The following is a 24,269-nucleotide window of genomic DNA, read 5'->3' as shown; positions in this document are numbered from 1 at the left end:
AAAAGACTCAAGGCGCTGGAAATATGGCATAAATTGCGTATCCCGGGTAACAAAATGTAGAAAAGAGATTTACACTGGAAATACACTCTCTGAGAAGCAGAAACACGAATGCGCACCTTTTTGACACGGAGATGCGTGGCGCCAAACAAAAGCTTTCCCAACTTTGGAACAGAGAAAACCAAATATCTAGCGTTACTGTTTGTTAGCGGTTCTAGTGTAATCAGAACAGTCAGTGCTATACAGCGAAACTGCTAATTGATTATGTAGCAAATACAGATGCTCACCTCATCTGCGGACATACAGTGCTTTGTTATTAAGGTTAAAATTTCAAACAATATCTGTTATGAAACTGTTCGTCATCTGTACGTGACTGTAAAAGAAGTTAATTTGTAAAATAGTTGTGAATCATTTATAGTTGATTACTTACAGTAAAAGAAGCCGACACTTAAAGATTGGTTAATTCCTTGTAGATGGTTGTAAAATTTTTGTAATGTGTCTATATAATTCATGTAAATCAAAGACTTTCGTATTATCCTAACTATACATTTGGCATAGAACATATGGATGTGTAGAAAATCTTGCTGTAGAAGAGATTCACTCATTGAAACATTTTGAATGAGACTGTAAGCGGAACTGCTTATTTCTGAAGGACAAAATTGCTTAAAATTGGGCATAATAAAAAGAACTGTAATAATGGCTGACAGTTAGCTGCCACTTGATGAACGTCGTAACAAAGCAAGGCTGTAAAAATAAATAGTTTCTCATCACGTTTTGACCACCATGATCCCCAAACCCATTGGTTACAGCTGGTACTGCTAACAACGCGACACCTATACAGCAACACCTCTCATAAAATATGAGATAAACAGCGGCACAGGACATTTTTTTGAGATTCAGTGTCTGCATCTGCAGTCTGTTAATCACCATGAAGTTCGATGTAGTAAATACTTTTTATTATACCACGTATTTTAAGTCTGTACGAGTTCTAGTTACAGATGAAGCGTGGAACTGTTCGTGCACCCCTGCATGAGCTGTTCTTTGCCACATTTTATCTTAGCAGTATTACAGTTCTTACGTTCAAGTGAGTGGCTGTTAAAATTTTTCAACATCTCTCCTACACAATCTCGCCGTGGAAGCAAGCCTGTTACTTTGTAAACGCTCCCCTGTTAGCCGCACTTGAGCAGTACTTAATTGTGTTTCATAAGCAGTCCGCTAAGAAACTGTAATTCCACTGTATGTTCTTGGTGAAACATTGTGTACTGTGTAAAGTAAAATAAATGATATAGTAACGAATATCATCAGATTGTAGAATACAGATGTAACTTATTCATTATTGAAGTAGTCGACAGGTTGATATACTCTCTCACTATCCTGCCATCGAATCATAAGCAGTTTTTTTGTTTTGTCTGCAACTGAGTATATATGATCGTTCCAGTTCGCATCTCTGTTTCTCCCAAGTACGTGTTTGGCGTGACTAGTGTAGTCAAAGTATGTTTCGTGAAGAGCACGACTACAAGGCATTTCTCTACATTAAGTTAGTAGCCAGCCTTTTCACCAAACTAATATTTCATTGAAATGTAACTGTATATTACTGCAACTCTTTACCAAATAGAATTACATCCAAGATAGAGTGTGCACAGAATAACGGGACTGGTGGATTCATAGTTGACAGGCAAGCATATAGGAATGGCAGATGTGGGAGCTGCTGGCAGGCTCTGTAGGGGAAATGCTCACCCCTGGAGGGAAGGTACGACTCTGAACCGGTGTTACATAACATGACATCACCAACATATCGTGCAGACGAAATTGCCTGAGAATTCTGAAACAGTGATTGCTAGAATTTAGTAAGTGAGGGCAAGTAAGTCAATAGCTCATGAAAAAGCACATCCTTCATATACAAGTATATGTGTAATGTCTTCACTTTTGTCGTTCCAAAACCCACAGCACTTATTATTTCACCAGCTGTTGATGGCCATTAAAACTTACAGTATTTCAACGAAAAATACTGTAGTTAGTGGAATAACATTGTAGATAATGAAGTTTCGCGTAACACTCCTCTTTGTGTGCTATTATTTCTCAAATTCTCGTTTCGATATCTCATGCCGTTTATGAGATATGAGGAATGTTGTTGACATTTCATTCCGGCCAGCGGTTGCAAATGAATCTGCTACCTAAGGCCAGTTCTGTCAAGACTGGTGACAGAGACCACAGCTCAAGTCTAAAAAGAAAATATAAGCAGCAACATTTTGTGTAATATCCAGCAAATGCAAAATCATAGAGACCCCTATTTTTCATTGCAAATTTACCATTCTGTGTTGTGTCTTACTTAGATGCAAGTATTACAATAAGTATGACCATAAATGAAATAATGGGCACGTAATCATGACGCAGAAATATAAATCTGTAAGGAAAGCAAAAATTGATTTTTTTACCTAGTAGTCCGCATAAAATCGTTTGAGAAAAATTACAGGGGGTGCGGCTCGCCGACAGGTGTAGCCGAGCGGTTTTAGGCGCTTCAGTCTGGAAGCGCGCGACCGCTACGGTCGCAGGTTCGAATCCTGCCCCGGGCGCGGACGTGTGTGATATCCTTAGGTTAGTTAGGTTTAAATAGTTCTAAGTTGTAGGGGAATGATGACCGCAGAGGTTAAGTCCCATAGTGCTCAGAGCCTTTCGAACCATTCGGTGCGGCTGAATCTGTTGGCGCTGCGCATCGCCAACCGGTCGAAAGCAGGCAAACAGTGTCGGCGTCCCCTTCTGAACAAATAAATAAACTCACCGCCAAGTCGACAAGAGTAAAACAGTGATCTTCATACAATTTACTTCTTCAGTTCCAAAATGTTTTCAGTAATGGATCGCTTCGTTGAGTCCTAATGATACTGACCATTTCAGTTAAGTATTACGCAACGCTTCAACGAGTTACTCAGGAGCTTCAAAAGTGCGATATGGCGTATGTTGTAGACTCTATGACCCCAGTGCACGGCATTGGACCTTTGAACAGTATATAAGGACCTTTGATGACTCACCACATGGTGAAGTCACAACGCTCGATAAGAAAACAGTACCAAGGGCGCCTCTGTGGTTGTAGTCGATTTGCGCCGGAAGCACTTACAGGCATATCATGAGCCTGACACCGAGTGCTGTTTTTCTTTTCTAGTTAAGCTCACTAGACAAATTACTGTCTTAATGTGTTGCGTTCAACGTTTTGGGGTGCAGTAGACAATAGCAGATTGCTACCAGGCTTTCATGCAACCTCCATCGAATACGTTAGCAATGACAGAGCATGTACCAGCCTCCCTTCAGAAATCAGTGCAGTGAAACAAATCGACGCGTAGACGTGACGGAATGGAAGAATCGTCTTTGGATGGGCCCATGAGTACACTGTGAATGAAGTTTCCCGGAAATTCCAACGCATCTGGACGAAAATAGTGCACCACACGTACACATGCAGCATGTTGTAGGAACTGAGATAGTAAAAATATCCTAGGTGACAGGGACTAGAGGGCAACTTTTATGGCTTGCCAATGAAAATCAAACCACACAATAATTTTTGGTGTCGATACAGGAAATCACAGCATTGAAGTTGATCGACGTGGAGGCATGCCTATATGATATTAAGGAACTATGGAGTTTGGACGTTCCCCTGACCACACTGCCCAATTCAGTAGTGTGTCAGTGCGGCCTGCACATTTTATCTACCAGGAATACTGCAACACTCGCAGTCACGTAACACGGAGTAAGAACAGTAATTGGAAAAATGTTGGAATTGCTACTCTCCCGCGCGACCACTACGGTCGCAGGTTCGATTCCTGCCTCGTGCCTCGGGCATGGATGTGTGTGACGTCCGTAGGTTAGTTAGGTTTCAGTAGTTCTAAGTTCTAGGGGACTGATTACTTCAGCAGTTAAGTCCCATAGTGCTCAGAGCCATCTGAACCGCAGAAACTAATCAGAAGCTAATGGAGGGCATCTAGTGTGTCCTCAGAGTCGCAATTTCCCCTATTTTCAAACGGCACAAGACATCGAGTGCCCCATTGGCAGAATGCGGCGCTGTGTGTGGAGAGTAATTCTGGTGGAAGAGGATTCCACGATGTTTTAGGATGTGTTTTCGAACCGTGGCTTGAGCGTTACATTCAGATTACCGCGAACATGAATTCACAATATTTATTTCTGCCACGTGATCAAGCGTTGTTCTTTCTTTTACATCTTAACGATGAGTATGCTATGGAGATTCTGTCTCCCAAATGAAGCAGCTATGTTCACAGAGAAGACGCATACATTTCCGATTTGACAAAGATACAGGCGCTCGCTGTAGCACCCGCTCTATAACCCTTAGTAAAGGTCTAGGGCGAGTGAGACCTAGCGAGTGAGACCTAGCAGTCAACATCCCCTCCATTTTGTAGCTCCACAGGATCTTATCATTACCGCGCATCTTCAGCCGGATATGGAATACCAGAAGATGTCTTACACGAGTTTGCCGTGATGTCTCGTGTTGCTTATCATTTTATACAAAGGCTACGTACTTTACCCATTCATTCTCTTTGGTAACTCTTTGACACTAATGTCAGTGTCTAACAAAACAATCGCGGCATTCAGTCCAGATTTTGTCACACACTGCGGGAGCAATTTGCCAGGCGCCCAGCAAGTGACGTATCTGAACCGAACGCCGGATTTGTGCGAATACTGTTCATATTGGTTTTTGACATAGTTTTTACAGTAGGAAGTGTATACAATCAAATCGACAATAACTAAAAAACAGCAATATATTTTTTATTCTTTAGTTTCTAAGGGATCTGAGCGTACGAAACTGTACATTACAGGGCAGTTAAGTGCTCTAGTAATGTACAGGTACTTACTGAAGAATTTCGTTTGCCTTTAATAAAAAAAGATTACTAATAAACACCAGAAGACATGACCTTTTGCAGAAAGAACGTCTTATATCTACCCAACAACACGAAGTTTTGTTCGCTACATTTCTAGTCAAATCAGTGAATATGGAACGTAGGAAATCTGGATGGAATGCAGTACCTAAGTTATTTAACGTACCAAATGAGCGAACACACCTGTAGCTAAAAGGAAAAACCACTAAGACTTGATAATAACTTCGACGTGATAAAAACTTCGCCAACACTGAAGAAATCAATTCCACAGCTGTTGCTACAACTGCGCCACAAGCGCAAGAATCTTCAACACATTCAGTTTTGGAGCAAAACTAATTACATTTACAAAAATAGTCGTCTATTAGAAAATCTAGTGAATTGTAACAAAGGACGAATCATTACTCCATAAAAAATTACGTTTCAATGGAAGTGTCTATCACAATAAGAACAGACAATAACAGACACACGTGCTTCTCGTGCGTGAAACATGTGTTTAAATTTTCCTACTGTCAGCGGAGTGAGATGCAGTTATACAGATATTCGAAATTGTTTCTTCATGATTAAGTTGTATCTTCTGCCACTGAATCAGTGAGATTCAGCTGTTTATATAACATTTTCACCATGATTCATGTCTCATGATAAGTTACTAATCCATGGAAAGCAAAATAATAATAGTTGTTTCGTTAATTAAGTAGAATGTAATTAAAAACAAACATCCTTACGACACATGTCACTGTATGTTTTCTCACAACTGGGAACGCTAGTTCCGCCCGACGGTAACAACTTTCGCAACAGAGAGTACGACGACTGTATGTATCAGACTGAAGTAATATCTCGCCCTTTGTCGTGCTACCGTCACTGTGAATTCTTAAGACCATGTGTAAGTTCAAGTCACATGCTAAGTGTTAAGTACCAGCTGCGCCAGTCCAACTTGCACTGTGTGCTTAGTTTGCCTGTACCCACGTCCGGACATATCCCTGTCAGGACACGAGAGTATTTGACAATACCGAATATAAGTTTCATGTTGGGTGTTAAATGATATCTCAGCACGTCAGAGTCTCTTTTATTGCAATATTATTCCAGCAGGAACAGATGAAGCATGAGAAGCAACTCCAGCAGCTAAAAAAACAATTACAACACTATCAGTGGTTGAATCAACAACTGCTTTGTCAGTCTAATCGGTCAGTTGATACGAATGACAAAACAAGTAGAAAATCCATCACGAATTTTTTAACATATTGTTGCGTCTACTTACAACTGTATATTCCTAAAGAAAACTTTCTGCCAGTACATGTATTTTATGTCACGTGATGGTTTTATATCTACATATTGTGTAACTGTAACACTATAAAAGCTGACCAACAACGAGAAGACGACGTAGTAATTTCATTTTAGGACAGTACCTCTGCAATGATCATGTAATTCGTGTCCCTCAATAAGTAACAGGGCTGCACTTTTTGCCAGTTAGCATGATGAGTTATTACGATCTCTAACCAGCTATCAAGTGCTCTAGTGTGCCTCATTTCTTGGAGAAGCGTAAAGAAACTAGTACGAATCGCCAATGGCAATTGTAAGGAGTGAGTGAAGAATGAATGCAGAATAGATTAACTGTGCTGATGCAGCAGTTGAAAGAATTAGAGTTCGACTGGGGTCTGCTAAGTTTAAACTACGATTATGTCACTGCACGGTTGTTCTGCTGGGTGTTTCTGATCTGTTATTTAACGTGGGTTCATTGATGGAAAAGTGGTAAAGTTTAAGGTATTGAAGCTTAATTTCTTTGTTTTAAGTTTTGGAATTGTGCGTGAAGCACGCCGCGCAGCGTTGTAGGTCTTTATTAAGATGTAAATTTGTAACCTAGATAATATTATATTGAAAATCATATGTTTTAGATTTTTGTGTAGTCAGCAGATTAACTGTATTTTGTTGCATTTGTGGGATCGTTCATGTTGTTGAGGTTTCAACATAGTAAGCCCCAGGTACTTTGTCAGTCACAAGTACAGTGGCCTGCTGCAATGTTTCACTAATGATAATTTAATATTTATACTGCAGTTCAAATCCGCGCTACCCCTATGTGCAGTTAACGAGAATTTTTCCTCTTGAACTTGGACCAATAAGTTTTTGTATCCTAGGTCTGCCTCCCACCCTGTATGTACCTGCTTGTGCGGGATTACCGTCCTGCCGTTAATCACCCACGCTTGGGTCGCTGAAAGGGTCACGCTACGCAGTCTGCGCAGCTGCGATCCGCAAGCGACATCTAGACATCGGCATTCATGTTGCGTGTAGTTGCGCACTGTGCTATTTCAAGTTCTTCTGTGTGGTCTGTTACTATGTTGATTAATTGTTTGATGCGCCTAGTCTTTCCTTGATAATATTCGTTCTGGCTCATATTGCTCTGCCGCAATATTATTGGTCAAATGTCAATTTTTCTTGTAAATTTGATCCAGATAAATTTCTTAGTGAGTGCAACATTTTGTTTTTCTTGTTATGCCATAATGCTAGGTTCCACGTGGTAAATGAATTTGAATTGTTTTATTTAAAATAAAAAAAATTAATGTACTGATTTATTCTAAGAATTAACCAACCTGTGAATCTCGATTTTGATGTTAATAATTAGTCACATTACGTCGCTCTGATATTGGTAAAACAAATCTTGGATTAATTGATGGCTTAGTGTAAACTTATTTTATTGATTAATTGTTTTACTAAACTGGTTGTTTTATGAATAGCAGTAATAAATATACGTTGTATATGAAATTTAACGTTGAATGCTGTTGAACAGATTTGGAATCTAGCACTTCCATTTAAGTGTTTCTCATAGAAATTCCTTACGGCGTAATTTATCCATTCCAGCATCGCCCCGGTTTCTGTATTTGTCATCTCACATCAAATTATTTAAAAAATTCATTAATTCTAATCATCTAATTAATTATAAATGGAATATTAAGCATGGCTGCAGCTGCAACTGTGCAGATGTTATACCTGTAATAAAAACAGCCACCAGTCGCGGACTTTAGTTGTCACATGCTCTTGGCCTATGTTTCAACCCATATAAATGGGCCTTTTTCATAACTCTTACTACGTTTCATATGCTGATCACGATGTACCGCCAACAGGCTTAGTCATTCTAAATAACTAATTTGTTTCAAAACCATATCCTTCTTGGGCACTCCAGGACGCTCCCGAAGAGACAGTTGCGCGATCTCCTGGCATTTTCCGTTGAAAAAGTGATGAGCCTCCCTTTCAAGATGCGTTTCCGAACCTGGACACTATTATTTCTTTGTGTGTGTGTCTACCAACGTCAGAAGCAGACTCACCTCTGGTGTACTACAGATGGAAATAAGGATGCCATCTTATGCAACAGTTGTGATCGCATCGGAACACGATGGTGGGAGCGGCGCTATGTTAATACTCCAGGACAGGGTTAATAAAAGGGCGAGTTGTATTTAGTTCTCTCTCGTTTTTTTCATTTGTCTCTGTGCGCTCAGTTTCTCCGATCATGTGATTTTATGTTAGCACTTAGTGTTCCAAAATGACATGTACATCTAGAAGCCATCGTCAGTATTACATCGGAATGGCTTCCGACGTTTCAAACTCGTACTGCACTGGGCGCTATTTCAGAGAATGTCATGGCTATAATATCTGTAACGCTCCCTACGGAATCTCACATCTTAGTAGGGGAGACTGGCCGCATTGTCCATGGGAGCAAGAAGGCCAATTGGTAATATTTCGTTATATTGCTGTCAGAATACGTCACCGACCAACAATGCCATCGTCTTTCCGCAAACACCTCGATGCAGTTAAATTGTCCAACGAGCATGGGCACGCATTTTATCTTCCCTTGTTAGTGAAAGTAAATTGTGCTCCATGAACCATGGACCTTGCCGTTGGTGGGGAGGCTTGCGTGCCTCAGCGATACAGATGGCCGTACCGTAGGTACAACCACAACGGAGGGGTATCTGTTGAGAGGCCAGACAAACATGTGGTTCCTGAAGAGGGGCAGCAGCCTTTTCAGTAGTTGCAGGGGCAACAGTCTGGATGATTGACTGATCTGGCCTCGTAACATTAACCAAAACGGCCTTGCTGTGCTGGTACTGCGAACGGCTGAAAGCAAGGGGAAACTACAGCCGTAATTTTTCCCGAGAACATGCAGCTCTACTGTATGATTAAATGATGATGGCGTCCTCTTGGGTAAAATATTCCGGAGGTAAAATAGTCCCCCATTCGGATCTCCGGGCGGGGACTGCTCAGGAGGACGTCGTTATCAGGAGAAAGAAAACTGGCGTTCTACGGATCGGAGCGTGGAATGTCAGATCTCTTAATCGGGCAGGTAGGTTAGAAAATTTAAAAAGGGAAATGGGTAGGTTAAAGTTAGATATAGTGGGAATTAGTGAAGTTCGGTGGCAAGAGGAACAAGACTTTTGGTCAGGTGATTACAGGGTTATAAATACAAAATCAAATAGGGGTAATGCAGGAGTAGGTTTAATAATGAATAAAAAAATAGGAGTGCGGGTTAGCTACTACAAACAGCATAGTGAACGCATTATTGTGGCCAAGATAGACACAAAGCCCATGCCTACTACAGTAGTACAAGTTTATATGCCAACTACCTCTGCAGATGATGAAGAAATAGATGAAATGTATGACGAGATAAAAGAAATTATTCAGGTACTGAAGGGAAACGAAAATTTAATAGTCATGGGTGACTGGAATTCGTCAGTAGGAAAAGGGAGAGAAGGAAACATAGTAGGTGAATATGGATTGGGGGGAAGGAATGAAAGAGGAAGCCGCCTTGTAGAATTTTGCACAGAGCATAACTTAATCATAGCCAACACTTGGTTCAAGAATCATAAAAGAAGGTTGTATACCTGGAAGAATCCTGGAGATACTAAAAGGTATCGGATAGATTATATAATGGTAAGACAGAGATTTAGGAACCAGGTTTTAAATTGTAAGACATTTCCTGGGGCAGATGTGGATTCTGACCACAATCTATTGGATATGAACTGCAGATTGAAACTGAAGAAACTGCAAAAAGGTGGGAATTTAAGGAGATGGGACCTGGATAAACTGAAAGAACCAGAGGTTGTACAGAGTTTCAGGGAGAGCATAAGGGAACAATTGACAGGAATGGGGGAAAGAAATACAGTAGAAGAAGAATGGGTAGCTCTGAGGGATGAAGTAGTGAAGGCAGCAGAGGATCAAGTAGGTAAAAAGACAAGGGCTAATAGAAATTCTTGGGTAACAGAAGAAATATTGAATTTAATTGATGAAAGGAGAAAATATAAAAATGCAGTAAATGAAGCAGGCAAAAAGGAATACAAACGTCTGAAAAATGAAATCGACAGGAAGTGCAAAATGGCTAAGCAGGGATGGCTAGAGGACAAATGTAAGGATGTAGAGGCTTGTCTCACTAGGGGTAAGATAGATACTGCCTACAGGAAAATTAAAGAGACCTTTGGAGAGAAGAGAACCACTTGTATGAATATCAAGAGCTCAGATGGCAACCCAGTTCTAAGCAAAGAAGGGAAGGCAGAAAGGTGGAAGGAGAATATAGAGGGTTTATACAAGGGCGATGTACTTGAGGACAATATTATGGAAATGGAAGAGGATGTAGATGAAGACGAAATGGGAGATAAGTTACTGCGTGAAGAGTTTGACAGAGCACTGAAAGACCTGTGTCGAAATAAGGCCCCGGGAGTAGACAACATTCCATTTGAACTACTGATGGCCTCGGGAGAGCCAGTCATGACAAAACTCTACCATCTGGTGAGCACGATGTATGAGACAGGCGAAATACCCTCAGACTTCAAGAAGGATATAATAATTCCAATCCCAAAGAAAGCAGGTGTTGACAGATGTGAAAATTACCGAACTATCAGTTTAATAAGTCACAGCTGCAAAATACTAACGCGAATTCTTTACAGACGAATGGAAAAACTGGTAGAAGCCGACCTCGGGGAAGATCAGTTTGGATTCCGTAGAAATGTTGGAACACGTGAGGCAATACTGACCTTAGAAGAAAGATTAAGAAAAGGCAAACCTACGTTTCTAGCATTTGTAGACTTAGAGAAAGCTTTTGACAATGTTAACTGGAATACTCTCTTTCAAATTCTGAAGGTGGCAGGGGTAAAATACAGGGAGCGAAAGGCTATTTACAGTTTGTACAGAAACCAGATGGCAATTTTAAGAGTCGAGGGGCATGAAAGGGAAGCAGTGGTTGGGAAAGGAGTAAGACAGGGTTGTAGCCTCTCCCCGATGTTATTCAATCTGTATATTGAGCAAGCAGTAAAGGAAACAAAGGAAAAATTCGGAGTAGGTATTAAAATTCATGGAGAAGAAGTAAAAACTTTGAGGTTCGCCGATGACATTGTAATTCTGTCAGAGACAGCAAAGGACTTGGAAGAGCAGTTGAACGGAATGGACAGTGTCTTGAAAGGAGGATATAAGATGAACATCAACAAAAGCAAAACGAGGATAATGGAATGTAGTCAGATTAAGTCGGGTGATGCTGAGGGAATTAGATTAGGAAATGAGACACTTAAAGTAGTAAAGGAGTTTTGCTATTTAGGGAGTAAAATAACCGATGATGGTCGAAGTAGAGAGGATATAAAATGTAGACTGGCAATGGCAAGGAAAGCGTTTCTCAAGAAGAGGAAATTGTTAACATCGAGTATAGATTTAAGTGGCAGGAAGTCGTTTCTGAAAGTATTTGTATGGAGTGAAGCCATGTATGGAAGTGAAACAGGGACGATAACTAGTTTGGACAAGAAGAGAATAGAAGCTTTCGAAATGTGGTGCTACAGAAGAATGCTGAAGATAAGGTGGGTAGATAACGTAACTAATGAGGAGGTATTGAATAGGATTGGGGAGAAGAGAAGTTTGTGGCACAACTTGACTAGAAGAAGGGATCGGTTGGTAGGACATGTTTTGAGGCATCAAGGGATCACAAATTTAGCATTGGAGGGCAGTGTGGAGTGTAAAAATCGTAGAGGGAGACCAAGAGATGAATACACTAAGCAGATTCAGAAGGATGTAGGTTGCAGTAGATACTGGGAGATGAAGAAGCTTGCACAGGATAGAGTAGCATGGAGAGCTGCATCAAACCAGTCTTAGGACTGAAGACCACAACAACAACAACAACAGATATATTTTGTTGTGTAGTCGAAGACAACGCTCTCACTAAACAAGTCAGTACAACAATTAAATGTTTAGAACGTTTTCATAAACTAAGTAAAATAACTACAGAATGGCGATGGGGCCAATGGCCCACTTAAGTAGGGGCACGTCTGCCCACATGGCCAACCTCTGCCACTGGCTTTATGTAATTAAGTACTCTTATTTAATAGGTACATTCGTATCCAATGCAATTTTTAGGTTAGCTAATTATGTCTTGCATTGATTTGAAACCGGTAACATGTATACGATTTTGATTTTATTTCTATTTCATGTTTTTACATTTACCGCTGCCTTTGTAATAACAGATAGACCTGATCCAAATGCTACTGTTTGTGGTTTATAGCGTCAGTTACTCAAGAGTACAAAGATAGGCCTATACTGTCAAAACAACTCATATTTGGTTGAACGTCACTTCAGCAGACCAGCCATGCTATCCAATGTCTGAAGACGTTCGGTCATTTGAGAAACAGCAAGCAAGAAAAAAGACAGAAACTTGAACATAAAAACTGACAAACATAAAGAAATATGCGTTACAATGTGAATAACAAGTCTTCAAAGACAGAAATAAAGCACTCTAAAGAGAAACATGGATGTTCTCCGTAAAAACCTATTTTCTAAAAAGAAGCCAGTGTCAAGCTGAATCACGTCATAAAATTCCTCAAATAAAACGTAGTAAGGAAGTAGGCATTCAAAATGAAGAAGACGAGGTCAGAATACCCTGTCTTATGTGTCACAAACCATTTTCTTACAGCAGTACATGTGTTCTGTTAGTATTATAGTCGACATATATTTTCAGTGAAATAACCAGATCTTAACTTATGAAATCATTAAATGATTAAAAAAAATATGGCAAAATTTCCCCAAATATCTGGGCCAACTTACACCTTGGGTGGTGTAGGTTGGTCCTACTGGTATTACTGGGAAGTATTTTTTATGAATAGACAATCAGTGAGACGCCATTATTACTTACTTGCAACTATGCCGAAACAATGTACCAATGTTTCCACATAAAAAGTTCAATGGAAACATTTAAAACACAATCTGGAAAAGTCAAGAAAAAATGTGGTGCCAACCTTTCCCGTTCTCCTCTACTGCCGCCAGCTACCAACTTCCCTTTCTTTCGTAATTCAGTCTGTGCACTCGTCCTCCTTGTGACAGGCCTTTTGTATTTTCCAACACTTTTTGTAATTGCTCAGCTTATTCTTTCGCCAAATCTAATTATTACACTATGTGTGCTTATCACTTAATCATATTCATTTCCAAATAACCTATTGTGTCTGAAATTATAAGTAGAAGCACACGAGTTATTGTCTAACTCTTGTAACCCAGTTATTCGTAAAATTGTTGTATTCAGAATAGTAAATGGCTAGGTGTAGTTATCTGATTGTCGACTTTTTGTTCCCCGCCTTTGTTTTCTTGTATCTTTATGTAATGTCATTTCTGTGGAAGCAAATGAAGTAGTAGAACGGTCACCTGCTGATTTGGATATGAACTCAATAGAGCTCTTGTAAGAACTTCCACGTTGACTGATAAGAATTGTCTGCTAACCTCATTTTATCTCGAACTGAGATCGATCCAAGGAGGATAAGCTGTCTCTCGATCTTGAACCAGAGAGAAAAGATCAAGACGAGATCAAACCCCAACGCTCTATTATGATCTTTATACACTGCTTAATCATCAGAACTTCATGACTAAGTGCTGGATGCATGATACTTAGGGTAAACGCAAATAAAGAAAAGCGGGATATTATTGATGTCACACAGCATAGCTCTGATTTCAAGCCTAAAGAACTGTCTCACGTGGAATTAAATCGATCTTAATGTGATGACGCAAGCTTCACTGCAAATTATGCGTAAAAATTCTGTGCACATCATTTGGAAAGCAGACTCGCAATATGAGAACTATTTGCAATACAATTCTGAGTAAGTTATTGAGGATATTGGTGTTCATCTTCTAAGTTGTCCATTTTTTTCTATAACCTAGTGCCTTTATTTTTGAAAAGTAGCATAGAGCCAATGCCTGCAGCAAGCTAGTCAGAAAGCTCTATTTACTGTCTTTTTCACAACATGCTAACACTTTGGCGGATCTCAAATACACCTCTACTTTCTCCGACTTCCTCTACGGTTCTAACCCCTTACATCTGCATCAAGTACCTCAGACATCGTTCCTTGATGTCTTAATACATGCCCTATCACCCTGCCTCTTCATTATGTCAATCTTTTCCATATGATCCTTTCATCCATGACTACGTGCAGAGCCTCATTTTTTTCTTATCAGTCCACAGTTACCGAGCTCTGTCTGCAGGACAAGATAACTGGTGACTCGAGTCTCTTTTTCAGGTTTTCCAATAGTCCACGATTACTTCCTTGCAGTTCTGTAATCGAGACTTACATTTACACAAATTTCTTCCTCAAATGAAGGCCGTTGTTTGGTACTAGCAGACTTCTTTTGGCCTAGAATTCTCTCCGTATCTTGGCTAATATGGTGTTAATGTCCTCCTTGCTTCCTCCATCATGTGTTATTTTGCTTCCAAGGTACCAGAATTCATTTATTAACTTCGTCTACTTTGTGGCCCCCCAATTTTGATCGTTAAGTTTGTCGCTACTCTCATTTCTAATACTCTCCACTACTTTCGTCTTTCTTCGGTTTACTCCCACTCCATAGTATTGTGCTGATTAGACTACTCATTACATTCCACATTTGTTCCTCACTTTAAGTGAAGGTAACAATGTTATCGACGAATCTTATCCTGAATTTTAATCCTACTCCTGAACTTTTCTCTTTTCTGTCATTGCTTCTGTGATGTATATATTGAACAGGCTACGAAATACTACACTCCACTCATATGGCGTTACTCATCCTAGCACTTAGTTCTTGATCTTACTTTCTTATTATCCGTTCTTGCTTGTCATACATACTACATATCAGCCGTCTTTCCATATAGTTTACACATGTGTTCCTAAGAAAATTTCAGTTGAAACTTGTAATGGTCCGATTATATTTACCGTACATTCGCTTTTCTTATTCCCTGGCAAAGTGTAAACTCAAAACTTGGTACTGGAATGCTGCACTGAAAATGTCGGCTAACTGGTGGGATACGGCAAACAAGTGGGAGAAAATCCTATTATTTTTTGATTCTGGAAAATCTACTGCATATTAAAAACGTCCGAGCTGCCACACAGATGTGTAGACGTGCACGCTGGGGAAAGTAGTACCTGAATAAAAGATGCAGTGGAGGCAAGAAAATAATGAACCAGAAACTACGAAAGCTTTTACCATGCCAAAGAAGACTTGACTAAAGCTTTGTACTCGTCATTCTGTGTTTTATGTTCGTTACTGACTGGCGTAATTTCTTTATTTGCGCCACGCCGTACAAATGCTAATAACACTGAAATGCAAATTCATTGATTACCAGTTAAAGAATATTAGAGAGCTATATATATTGAGAGGATACGTGTGATTGTGTGCACTTTTAGTTTCAATGGAGTATAGTGCAGCTTTCTTTTTATTAGTGTCTAGCGAGCCTGCCAATGCCTCGTTATTGTTAAATATGTATGGGAATCGGACACATGTCCTAATCTGCTTCTGCCCCTCCCCTCCCTGACCAACTCCTTCTCCCCCTCTCTTTGCCCATCACCTCACCCTCCCCCTCTCTCTGAACATCACCTCCTCACAACTCTCTATGTCCATTTCCTCCCCACCCACCATGGTTCTGACCTTGAACCTTGTTCGCTATTATTGCAAATCCAGATTCTGTAGTATATTCTAATCATAAGCTGATAAGCCAGAAATAGAAGTTCTTGACTTTCTGTGAAAACTGACTACGGGGAAGAAAACAAAACAGCATATTGTTGTGTACACAATTTTTGTTTAAAAAATATATATAATGAGGAAGAATATGTATATGAGAAACAGTGTTTCTACTGATTTAAATATCCTACTATCGTAGTTACAACTGAGTGTGAGAGAGAAAACAGCACCGCACATACTCACAGCCAAGGACAGCGTTTTCGCTGCTGCTGTCGGTTTTAACAGAAAGCCTGTACATATTTGTTTAAAAACTGTATAGGCTGCGTCCATATCAGTGTTTATTAGAGTGTCCTGTAAATATTGGAAATAAATTGGCCAAAAACTTTAGAGTTTCTTCCTTACAGCATTCCCATATTATATATACAGGGTGTTTCAAAAATGACCGGTATATTTGAAACGGCAATAAAAACTAAACGAGGAGCGATAGAAATACACCGTTTGTTGCAGTATGCTTGAGACAACAGTACATTTTCAGGCAAACAAACTTTCGCAATTACAGTAGTTACAATTTTCAACAACAGATGGCGCTGCGGTCTGGGAAACTCTATAGTACTATATTTTCCACATATCCACCATGCGTAGCAATAATATGGCGTAGTCTCTGAATGAATTACCCGAAACCTTTGACAACGTGTCTGGCGGAATGGCTTCACATGCAGGCGAGATGTACTGCTTCAGCTGTTCAATTGTTTCTGGATTCTGGTGGTACACCTGGTCTTTCAAGTGTCCCCAGATAGAAGTCACAGGGGTTCATGTCTGGCGAATAGGGAGGCCAATCCACGCCGCCTCCTGTATGTTTCGGATAGCCCAAAGCAATCACACGATCATCGAAATATTCATTCAGGAAATTAAAGACGTCGGCCGTGCGATGTGGCGGGGCACCATCTTGCATAAACCACGAGGTGTTCGCAGTGTCGTCTAAGGCAGTTTGTACCGCCACAAATTCACGAAGAATGTCCAGATAGCGTGATGCAGTAATCGTTTCGGATCTGAAAAATGGGCCAATGATTCCTTTGGAAGTAATGGCGGCCCAGACCAGTACTTTTTGAGGATGCAGGGACGATAGGACTGCAACATGGGGCTTTTCGGTTCCCCATATGCGCCAGTTCTGTTTATTGATGAAGCCGTCCAGGTAAAAATAAGCTTCGTCAGTAAACCAAATGCTGCCCACATGCATATCGCCGTCATCAATCCTGTGCACTATATCGTTAGCGAATGTCTCTCGTGCAGCAATGGTAGCGGTGCTGAGGGGTTGCCGCGTTTGAATTTTGTATGGATAGAGGTGTAAACTCTGGCGCATGAGACGATACGTGGACGTTGGCGTCATTTGGACCGCAGCTGCAACACGGCAAACGGAAAGCCGAGGCCGCTGTTGGATCACCTGCTGCACTAGCTGCGCGTTGCCCTCTGTGGTTGCCGTACGCGGTCGCCCTACCTTTCCAGCACGTTCATCCGTCACGTTCCCAGTCCGTTGAAATTTTTCAAACAGATCCTTTATTGTATCGCTTTTCGGTCCTTTGGTTACATTAAACCTCCGTTGAAAACTTCGTCTTGTTGCAACAACACTGTGTTCTAGGCGGTGGAATTCCAACACCAGAAAAATCCTCTGTTCTAAGGAATAAACCATGTTGTCTACAGCACACTTGCACGTTGTGAACAGCACACGCTTACAGCAGAAAGACGACGTACAGAATGGCGCACACACAGACTGCGTTGTCTTCTATATCTTTCACATCACTTGCAGCGCCATCTGTTGTTGAAAATTGTAACTACTGTAATTTCGAAAGTTTGTCCGCCTGAAAATGTACTGTTGTCCCAAGCATATTGCAACAAACGGTGTATTTCTATCGCTGCTCGTTTAGTTTTTATTGCCGTTTCAAATATACCGGTCATTTTTGAAACACCCTGTACGTTTATACAGGGTGTTACAAAAAGGTACGGCCAAACTTTCAGGAAACATTCCTTACACACAAATAAAGAAAAGATGTTACGTGGACATGTGTCCGGAAACGGTTAATTTCCATGTTAGAGCTCATTTTAGTTTCATCTACCTACGGTCAATGGAGCACGTTATCATGATTTCATATGGGATACTTTACTTGTGCTGCTAGAACATGTGCCTTTACAAGTACGACACAACATGTCGTTCATGCACGATGGAGGTCCTGCACATTTCAGTCGAAGTGTTCGTACGCTTCTCAACAACAGATTCGGTGACCGATGGATTGGTAGAGGCGGACCAATTCCATGGCCTCCACGCTCTCCTGACCTCAACCCTCTTCACTTTCATTTATGGGGGCATTTGAAAGCTCTTGTCTACGCAACCCCGGTACCAAATGTAGAGACTCTTCGTGCTCGTATTGTGGACGGCTGTGATACAATACGCCATTCTCCAGGGCTGCATCAGCGCATTAGGGATTCCATGCGACGGAGGGTGGACGCATGTATCCTCGCTAACGGAGGACATTTTGAACATTTCCTGTAACAAAGTGTTTGACGTTACGCTGGTACGTTCTGTTGCTGTGTGTTTCCATTCCATGATTAATGTGATTTGAAGAGAGGTAATAAAATGAGCTCTAACATGGGAAGTAAGCGTTTCCGGACCCATGTCCACATAGAATATTTTCTTTCTTTGTGTGTGAGGAATGTTTCCTGAAAGTTTGGGCGTACGTTTTTGTAACACCCTGTATATTATATATATTTAGAAATATGTAGCCTGGGTCCATCGAAACGTTTATTAGTGTAACTTGTAAAAACTTGATGTAAACCCGTCAATAGCATTTCGAGAAACTTGGTTACAACGTTTCGCATATATATATATATATATATATATATATATATATATATATATATATATATATAATGTGTATTAAAATATAGAGTCTATATCCGACTTAATGTTCATTACAGTATCGAGCTGCTGACGAATTTGATATGTAACTGAGGATGAAAGAGCAAATATCGAAGCCAGTAGTCCAAGTAAACGAAAAAATTACATCAACGGTGTCAGGATGTCAAATCAGAGAACTTTCAGGCGTCTAATTTCCAAACTTACGTTATTTGGCTAACAGTTTCGGCGATTTACTACCCCATCTTCGGACCCCTGACAGACGTGTAGGAAGATTCCACCCCGGTTCTGGTTAAAATAGGAGCCAACATTCAAATACTGGTATGCATAGATTTCTATTTGCTATAGCGTTCACTTCAACCATGAACAGTCGGATGTTGATGCTTGAAGTGTGGCTATGGCAAGCAGAAACCTACAGATACCAGTATTTGAATGCTGGCCCCTATTTTAACCTGAACCGGGGTGGAATCTTCCTACACTTCGGTCAGGGGCCTGAAGATGGCGTAGTAAATCGCCGAAAGTTAGCCAAATAACATAAGTTTGGAAATTAGACGGCTGAAAGTAGTTTTGTTTGACATACTGTAGCGAACAGCCGAGTTCGCAACAATTTCTGAAAAGAGAAACTCAACAGTGTCAGTGTTCATTACAGTGATGTTTTCTCAGTGCCCGCAGACGTCACGACTTTAATTATGAAAAAAATGGTTCCTGCTCGGTCACAACAAAAAATATTCGCCGAGAACGCTCGATGCGCTTCAGATAGACGTCATGTTTCACTGAGAGCAAATGTGAATGTCTGTGTTTAATGTAATGGGGAGGCTATATGATGATGTTCCATCATTAGTGCACTGACCTTACCGATCGTTTTCAGAATGCGATGCTAGAGTGAAATCGGTTCCCATCACTTGTCGAACTGTTTTATTTCTGAGCGGATTTTCTTATCTCTCAGCGTTTAACACTGAAAAATTATCACGAGCATTAACAGCTGAGGGAAAAATATAAGCATTTAATGTTAATTATGGAACAAAGCTGTAGACTATCCTAGCTATAGATACTAAATAAATACAATATATCTTGTGACAGAATGCGAAAAGCAGCAGTTATGAGGCAGCGGGGAAACTGATTTCTGCTATCAGATTCACAGAAGAAATGAGAAAATACCAAGATCGCCATATTTTGGTAATAACAGCGATTTCCACATTACGTCAGTAGAACCCTTTGGTTAAAACTAAATTTGTGTATCCATTACTATCTTTTATAGGGGTGCCACATCACAAGTCGTTTTTGTCACAATTACTATTTTGCTCTCCACTCGACAATTAAGCAAACTGAGTGTCATGTCCACCACTGTCCCATTGCACCATCAAAAATTCAGTAAGCACTTTCAGACCTACACTAACTTACTCCACTGATGCAAGGTGGTTCATTCCACTTTTCAGCAGTATAGAAATCAATAACTCGGCGTCGTTATATTACTTTTGCCTGCATTTTGAATGTTACGTTGTGTAAAAGGCACCGTAAAAAAATTGTTACAAAGAGCTGATAAATTCAATAACATACCGATAGAGGTTTCTGGTTTATGAATTAATTTATCCAGGCTGACGCGTTTCGATTTAGAACAGTCATATTGGAGCTGTACGCGTAAAAAACGAGTCACAAATCTTTAGCCTTTTATTTTGATTTGCCTTCCCTATACAGCTTGTGAAGACAAATAACCAAGAATTGTTATCTCTTTGTATAGCTTGAAGACGAGTTTTTAACTCAAAGCGTGTCGCCGCGAATTAGTAATTTTATAATCACATTACTAAACGTGCTATTTCACTGTACTGACCAGCTCCAGGTACATAGTCGCTTACCTTTTGTTTTCCACTCACCTTATCCTCTGGCAAGATTCGAGTGCCGGCCAGTGTGAAGATCAAACAACTGCTGTTTAGTGAAAAGAGAAATCGTCGTTACCAGAAATACATCAGCGTCAGCAGAGTGAGTGCAGGAACACAGCTGTTTTTCTGGATGACACAGTACTCCTACATACCCATGTCGAATCGATAAAGAAATCATACAAGATTAATGAAAGTGCTGTGAGTAGACAGAGCACCTAACGATAAAACCTTTCTCTGACTTCAGTTGTCAGAAACAGTCCCAAATATCATACTAGCGTAATTGCATTCCAAGTGAATGGCGTTTGCCTTTCCATGAAGGTTAGTATGCTCGAGAATCAAATTTCGTGAAAACATTTGTTCTATCGTATCTTGTTTTGACGTTTAATAATGGCCTGCGACTTGACATCTTCTACAAAAACGTTGTCACAAAATCGCAGCAGCACCGTCAATAAACGGCAAAAAGAATAATGTACGAGATATCTACTTCAACAATAATATGATAGAGGAAAAAACTATTTACTTTCGTCACAAGTAAACATACCATTAAATCAAGTAGGTTATTGTGGACAAAAGTGTGTCAAGGGGAAGAAAGAATTACTGAATACTTTACTAAGTTGACTAGTAATTTATTGTTTGGAAACGTCCAAGAAAATGACGTGAATGAATATTTAATGAATTTTGCTATTAATTTATTATTAGCAAACCTGCGTCTGTAATCACTGCATTCTTTTTCAATACAGCTGGAAAGTGGATCATTCGTATAACACGAACACGAGAACCTGATGAGAGCCTTCGGCTGTTCCTAGGTAATCCACTTGCAGAATTGGATATGCCTTGTGCCCCTTAATTGTGCATCGATCACGACTTGTAATTATGCGTCAGTTTCGGGGAAAAAACATCAACCAATGCGTTGGAAGAATGAAAATCAGTTACGGCTTGCTTTTCTTCATTTACATTCTGCGAACTGGAGAGACCAATGAGAACCTTGTAACTGGTGTTCACAAAATCTTAAAAGGAAAAAGAAATGACGATCATTTCTTAGACTGTGTGTCATATATCATGGATGACCATTTCCGGAACAAATACCTAATCGTTGTGATGCCTCTTTCTGTGACAGAAGCGAAACCAATATGGTTCCGTAAGGTACAGTCTGCACCCATTAAGAACAACACAAGTAATCATAGGAGAAGGTGGAGAAACTTACATACTGTTGATATGAGAGGAATATATGATGAAGACAGCAATCTAACCCACTGGCCAACTAATAGAAAACCTCTTGTGGGCGCTAAGGACAAAGGCACTTACTCCAGCTCCAGAAAGGCACATCGGCAGAAAGAAGCACTGGACCAGAGAAGGATAATCTCAGCGAAATTGCAACCGGAATGTGATTACCCAAATACTCGAGCATTTCGGCACAACTACTCCAAATCCACACTGGAAGAAGGAACATACAACTCAAACGTATCTGGAGAAACAACAGCTGGTCGTTCTTATCCTACTGAGATGTTCTACCGCCGGTTCCAAACATACCTGCACCAGCAGCATCGGAGTCCAGTCATCACTCGGACTAGGGCAGTATATGTGACTCCTGGGATCAGGGTAAGTCCTACGTTGGTAGATATGTTGAAAGTACGAAATGACTGACAGATTTAAAGTGTCGTTGTCAAATAACGTAAAGGCTTTTCTGCTTTAATATTCATGTTTAAAATGTTCCGAATGAATATATCGCAATGAAGTTCGATACAACATCAAGCTTCAACAGTACTCTCCGTTGTCTTCATCAGGTAACCCCACTTGACTCAAACTGCAACGAAAGCCAATGGACGTATTTGACCCACACCAACATCGTTGTCCTCTAGATATACGAGAAAGCTAAGGAATGCATTTACCTTTAATATCTCTGAATCAAGCGCTCGCTTTCATGTAAATGCGAGTGGTTAGGCAGTATCTCTATTAGATCTGGTAACGCGTATTATACGAGGATAAGTCAATTATTATCGGCATTTTACTTATATTTCTGTTTATTTTGGTAGTACTGTCGTTTTACGTTGATGACGCATGCTTTATTTAATTGTCGTTATATCTCTGCAATTTTCAAGCTGCTAGGTTAGTTTCGTTATCGCTGCCGTGCTGTTAATCATGGCTACTCCGCTGTCTATTTGCACCAAAGAAGAGCAACGTTCAGTTATCCGTTTGTTGTTGTCGGAAGGCGTATCAGGGGCCGAAATTCATCGAAGACATTCGGTACAGTACGGGAACAGTGTTTTGCCAAAACGGAGTGTTTACGAATGGAGTGAAAAATTCCGAAATGGTCGCACAAGTGTTACGCACGATGAAGGAGTAGGACTACCTTTTACCGCCACAAATGAAGGAACCATTGAGCGTTCACGTGAACTGATTCTCTTAAACAGACGATTAACTGTTGGCAAAGTGGAAAATCGTCTGCAAATTAGTCACGGTTCTGACTACGAAATCATCCACAACTGACTTGGGTTTCATAAAGTTTGAGCAAGATGGGTCCCACAGTTGCATAAACAAACGCTCTTGGACATCTGCAAAAATCATTTGGATAGCTATGGTAAAGAAAGGGGACAACTTCTTGGACAGGATCATTACTGGTGACGAAACATGGATCCATCATTACGAGCCGGAGAGTAAACGGCAGAGCATGGAATGGAAACATCCAAATTCGCGATACAAGAAAAAGTTCAAAACCCAACAGTCCGGAGGAAAACTGTTGCTTACGGTTTCTTTGGGACGCGCAAGGTCCAGTACTGGAACATTATGGGGAAAGGAGCACAACAATAAACAGTGTACTTTACAGTGAGATGCTTACAGCCAGGCTAAAACCTGCAATTCGAAGCAAACGCCGAGGATTGGTGTCAAAAGGTGTTGTGTTGTTGCGTGACAATGCCCGTCCGCATACTGCTGCCCACACTGCTGAAACACTCCAGAAACTCAAATTTGAATTACTGGATGATACTCCATATAGTCCCGATCTTGCCTCTTCTATCACTTGTTTGGTCCAAGGGGCCGTCGATTTGCCTCGGACGAAGCAGTGAAAGAAGCAGCACATTCCTGGTTCGCAGCTCGACCGAGAAACTTCCTTTGTGAGGGCATCAGGAAGCTTATACAACGACGGATCAAGTGCATTGAAACGCCAAGAGACTATGTCGGAAAAAGATGTTCTTGTAAGTTTGCTATTTGATTAGAATAAAATTGTATAACTACTATACGGATAATAATTGACTTACCCTCGTAATTCACATGGCACAGTTACAAGCTGTCTGTGTCTCACTTCTCTACAGCGTGTTCTTATAATTTATTGGAACGGGTTAAGAATAACAGCCGTTTATAAGCAATGTAGGCTTGAGCAACGGCTTGAAGTGTCGCAAGTGAGACAAACTGATTCTCTAGACAGTAATATGATACGTGTTATGTACTGGCGTTGCTGCACACAGGTATACTGAATCTCGACCTGAATTCATTACTCTCTTTCATTAACTTTCGTACAATGACGGACTATTTTTTTAGTGTTGATAAGGAAGAAATCGTCAATAAATGGGTAGGTTTAATAACCACGTAAGTATTACAGAAATGCTCCGTGAACTCAGATGGGTTATACAAGAAGTTCTTTTCACAAAACGCATCACGAAACCGCCAAAATGTGCTGCAATATGTATT

The sequence above is a fragment of the Schistocerca cancellata genome, chromosome 5 (genome assembly GCF_023864275.1).
Source record: "Schistocerca cancellata isolate TAMUIC-IGC-003103 chromosome 5, iqSchCanc2.1, whole genome shotgun sequence".
NCBI lineage: Eukaryota > Metazoa > Arthropoda > Insecta > Orthoptera > Acrididae > Schistocerca > Schistocerca cancellata.
This window is presented reverse-complemented; position numbering follows the sequence as displayed.